This window comes from Zootoca vivipara, chromosome 12, assembly GCF_963506605.1.
Source record: "Zootoca vivipara chromosome 12, rZooViv1.1, whole genome shotgun sequence".
Lineage (NCBI taxonomy): Eukaryota > Metazoa > Chordata > Lepidosauria > Squamata > Lacertidae > Zootoca > Zootoca vivipara.
Window position 1 is genome coordinate 24,330,135 of NC_083287.1, and position 5,704 is coordinate 24,335,838.

Below are 5,704 nucleotides of genomic sequence, written 5' to 3' on the forward strand. Positions count from 1 at the left end.
GCAGTGTTTCAGCATTTAATAGAATTGGTTAGATATGTGAAGTTTCTTGCAAGGAATTAACAAGTAACATATCCTGAAATCTTGGTATTGGATCCAACCTAGGTTAGCTGCTCTTAAGTTCCATCAATTTCAGCTAAATTAGACTGGAACCAACCCTTAGATTTAGAGTTGGGGGCAGCGGTGTGCACAATAAAACATATGGGTCTGCTTCTGGAGAGAGATCCAACAGCATCTTCCCTAAAACTGGACTATCTGGAGTCACTGAAATTCAGCACATGGAAAAAGAATTGAGGAATTAAGCTCTGGTATATCACTCCCTGTATTAGTAAAGTGGGTGTGCAGATATATTGAACAGCAAAATGGATGGAGAGATAGGGCAAGACAGGGACCTAACAAATGGGAGAGAGCCTGTAGACATGCAAAAAATAATTATTAAACTTCTAAAATAATTAGAAGAGAGCTTCTCCCCAGAATCAGCAGGAGCTATGTATGTGCATTGCTCTCATGCTGCATGCAAATATGGGTAGCAGAAAACAGCATGAAGGGGTTGAGCCCTCAGCTGGCCAAAGACAGGTGCCACACTAAAGAGAAGCAGGAATCACTGGGGCAGAGGGAGAACTGGCATCTTGGTGTGTGTTACATCCTAGGTGCACATCACCTTCTCCTGCCTCACTTTTTGGTTTGTCTTTCAAGAGTACCAAAATTCCTGGAAAGCTCAGTATTTAAAAACAGGCAAACATTTTCTTTCCCCTAGTTGTCCTTTCTGGGAGCAAACACCACTTTGTGGTACAACTAACTAATGGTCAATACTAACTAATACTACAATACTGTGTGCTTGCTTCTGAGTTGAGTAAACTTTTCAAATCTTGGTGTAAGGGATGAACTGGAAGGCACCCACAACAAAACTTTAAATAACAACAACAAAAGCATTAGAATGCATGATATTTACTTGGAAAACAAAGAGGAGCAAGTATGTACAACCCAAACTTTCTATCATTAAGCATCGTTAGGCTTAATCATAAGTGCTTATACAATATATACTTGCATAACCTAAAGTAATACACATCTCTGTGGCCAAGGAAGAAAAAAGTACTACTTTCTCGCAGAAGCTTTGACTTCATCCTTTTGAGTCTCACCCTGCAATGTGGAGATTCCCTTTCATTTATACACACAAATTTCCTCATTTACCATCTCAAATGCATACTTGTCTGTGTGGATAATGTTTGATGTGCAGAATGGTTTGGTATATAATTTCAAAGCATTCGATATGTAAGAAAAATGTTCCATATCCTGCCCCACCTGAAATTTACAGGCACTTGGAATGATTGAGAATCTTCGCCATCTTCAAGCATTTAGTTTGAACTCAAAAGGGGCAAGCAGAAACATGTCTGTCAAGCCCTACCCCCTCAGTTACACTGCATTGGCTGCAGAGTGTGCCTGGCTAATGTATGAATGTCATTAATCTGAAAGGGGCTGCTTTACTCGCATAGTGAGGATGGGAGACCCGATTGATAAGAGTTCCCAACCCCTATACACATGTAAACTGCTTAACACCAATTGCACATTAGCTGGGGCTCACCCAGTTCGCTACCACTTGTTCTTTTGCATGTTAAATATGAATTCCTGAAGAGGAGTCATACTGCAAACTTATAATGGGGATATGAATTCTGGAAGAGTAGTGCTGTTAAGCCTGTTGCCACAGGTATTCTCATGCCACTATAAACTTAAGATGCTACGCAACTTCATTTCCCCAAAGTGTTAATGTTAGGATTCCTATTTCCTAAAGTTTCTTTTTCATCCAAGTGCTCTTCTTTTGTGTGGTACTTAAAAAGCATGCATTGGATTTATTTGTTCACATCACTAATCAATTTACATGCCCTTGTCCTCTGATATTTCTCCACTTTTATTTTAGATAGATTAGATTAGAAGGATTTTTAAATCCTGCCTCTTTTGAACATAAGATGCATTACTAATGGTTTCACACTTAATCATATGATGTCATCTAAATATTATTTCAGGTGTAATTTGCATGGGAGTTGAATGTATCTGTGTAGGTGTCCTGACACCAGAACTACTTGGGATCCATGTGGATGCATGCATATGTTACAGGAAGAGATTCATTACTACAAAATACTGTGCATTTTAAAGTAATCTGTGGAGCTCATTGTGAATCGGTTTTACATCTATGTTAATGGAAGTTAAAACTAACTCTTACTGGGGGGAAATTAAGGGTGGATCTAAAAAGGTAAAGGTATCCCTGACCGTTAGGTTCAGTCACAGATGACTCTGGGGTTGCGCACTCACCTCGCTCTATAGGCCGAGGGAGCTGGCGTATGTCCGCAGACAGCTTCCGGGTCATGTGGCCAGCATGACTAAGCCGCTTCTGGCGAACCAGAGGATTCTACACACAGGTTAAAAACGTTATAAGCAAGTCAGAAATTAAATTGTTACAACAAAAGGGGGAAAAAACCTATATAACAATCCATATAAATTCTTTTTTGCTCTCTGGTGTTGGATGTTTATAGCACATTCAAAACATATTATTGTGACGAATGTAGCTGAGTTCTAAGCCATGTAAGGCAGGAGAGCTCGGGGTGGGGGGGAAGACAGTTGATGAGATTTTTCTCTAAGCTATATACCTGGTCAGATGTTTATAACCTTTTGTTCTCAATTATGCAAGTGGTCAACCATACTACAATAGTAGTGCAAGTGGGGTACAGCAGGTATACACATAATTAAGCCCTCTACATCAAATCACATGACAGACCCCTCTACATTGTAGGGCAGGCTTCCTCAACCTTGGCCCTCCAGATGTTTTGAGACTACAATTCCCATCATCCCTGACCACCGTTCCTGCTAGCTAGGGATCATGGGAGTTGTAGGTCAAAAACATCTGGAGGGCTGAGGTGGTAGGGTGAAAGTGTAGTGGGAGCTGGTGGTCCCCAGGCTGCTACTGTGATTTAGAACCTAGATACTAAATCAAGTGGGGAATCTGCATGATTGCATAAATTCAGCCTCAACATGTGGAGTACTATGGGACTTTCAGGAATGGGATGGAGGAATGGAATTAATTAGCACATCCCCACTCGCCTAGTGGAGAACAAGCAAGTTTAAATACCTAACAAGGCTTCTGTTGTGTGGCGATTCCTGTGAATATGGAGACAGTAGTCATGGTTGCTCAGCAATTCGCTTCTGATCACTTCCCTGTAAGGTTGTAGTTTATTTCTGAAAAGACAGGTTTGAACTGGCTAGTGTTCTCCCCAAGGTGAGCAGGGTTGTATCTAAAAACAACACCCCCTTTCTAGTTTTCATTATTTTGGAGTCTTTAACTCATAATTTTTTGCCATCTTGCTCTCTGCTTGGACAGCTTTGGGGTAAATGTTTCAATCAAAGTGTTTATCACTCTGACCCTTGTACTGAAACATTCTATACTTGGTATAGTCAAATTGTTTTTGTTTTGTTTTTTATATCCTTAGTCTTCAGGTTTAAAATAATCTGTCATAAAGATAATTGGGAGAGATCAATTTTCTGAAATTCTTGTCTCAGTATGTTGAACAGCAGGAACAGCTCCCTTTGGCTAGAACGCTATAGATCCCAGTGCTTTAAAAAAATACTCCTTTCTTGATTTGATTCTCTGAAGGTTGTTTGATACCAGGACACAGTGGTATGCAGGAAACTCAAATATGTTTTGAGGCCAGTCCATAGAAAACTAAATGTAACACTGAAGCAGATTATTACCCCTGTTGCCTTACAACCAACTAACCCCACCCCCTGTTGCACAGAGAAACTTCCAAAATAGAAAAATTAGCTTCAGTGCACCTTTCTGACAAACCTTGGAGGTATTGGTTTTGCAAAATAAAAAAATTTAAACAACCTGCTGAAAGAAACAACTATGCTTCCTTCCCGTTTTTGGCAATAGGTGGCAGTCTAGAGTGGAGAGAAATTAATGGTGCCCATTCCTTTGTTCTCTTGCTCCCTCTGCTTGACTACAAGTTTAGAGAAGCTAATGTACCACTTTCTGGCTGTACTGTAGGTTTTAGCACCTGCTACAGAGGGCTGAAAATGTATTACTTCCTGATGACTTATTTTAAAATAGCACGCGTTCAGAAAAGGATGAAGGCTTTTTAGTGCCTGAACCCTACACCTCCTGGCTGATGATCAGCATCCACTGGTCTCCAGAGTCCTCACTGTTGTTACGCTGGTGCTGTTTTATCCTTCGTAAAATGTATTAGTGGATTAGAGACGTCCATTAGAGTGAGCTGTTGAGTGATGGTTTTCTGTTGCATATTTGCAGTCCATATATCACTGTAGTGTAAGCCTCGGAAGTGGAGCCTGTTACATTAGGTAACTATTTTTACATCAGCAGCTCTGTTTCAGAAAATGTGTAACTGCAATTTAGCCTGGGATGAAAGGTTGAGGCAACATCTCTGTTGTTGGTTAGGACAGAGGGGGGGGTCTTGTCTCTTAAGCCTTTTAATATGTAACCAGCTTAACTTGAAGGGTCCTTCAAAGTACATTTAAAATAAAAAAAAATGAAAATGAAAAAGGTGTAGCTCAATTTACTTGATGAGTGTTCACCTCTGCTCATAAAGACACACCTTTTTTCCCTGGCTTACACTTGAGATGTATGTTTTTAGATGTAACATGATGTAAGCTGTTTAAAACTTTTACGCTGTGTTTTAATTGCTATAACCCACATTGGGAATTTAGGATGAAGGGTGGGTGATTGATAGTAATAATGTGCCTATTGTTTGTCACACACACTTGCTTGCTTGTTTGTTTGTTTGTGCGTGTTTGTGTAATGCTTGGAAGAACCCGTTGGGAAGAAAAGTAATGCTACGGGCAAGTAGAGGTTGCTACGTGAGGAAAACTGTGCTGATGTGCATTTTTTTGGTATCTATTATAGAATCATAGAGTTCATCTGAGGATCATCTATGTCCCATATAGGGATCGAACTTGCAACCTTAGCATTGTCAGCACCACGCTCTAACCAACTGAACTATCCACTTGGATTAGGAAATAATAAAAGGATTAGGTTACATGATTTGTTGAACATGTCTGCTGTTATGACTTTCATATCCTGTTCCACAAACAGTTTAACATTTAAAATACTTAGCCTTAAAACAGTAAAGAAACGAAGCATTTTAAAACAGTCGACATTCTTTACATTATCACCAATCAATGCATTGGTAACCTACAATAAGGCCCAAACCAGATATGGCACTAGTTGTGGTTATCCATAGCATGTGGGATTTTTAAATTTTTAAAAATCAAACTACAGACATGGGTCTCTGATCCAGAGTGAGAGCACAGCATGGGTGGAAGGGGCCTTTAACTCTTCTCCCCCACCCACCAAATGCAATCCTCTTTCAAATCAACAAACCCAGTTGTGCGACTTCCATCAGAGAACTCCCCAATCCATTTGATCCTCACAACAGTCCTGCAAGGTGGTTGCTGGGTAGCTATTGATAGCCGCCTCCTACTTCCTCACATTCTAGCAGGTCCCATTAAATGTACTGAGCAATTTGGATTACACTTGGACCACTTTTCTGTCTCCCATTTCTTTTACACACAACCGTCCCTTTCACAAAACACTAACTGCTTCAACAGAGGAAGCAGCCTGTAAGCCTGCATTGTAAGAGAGGCTGAATATGGGAGCAGGGAGTTGATGCAGCTACCGTATTTTACTATATTAATCCAAATA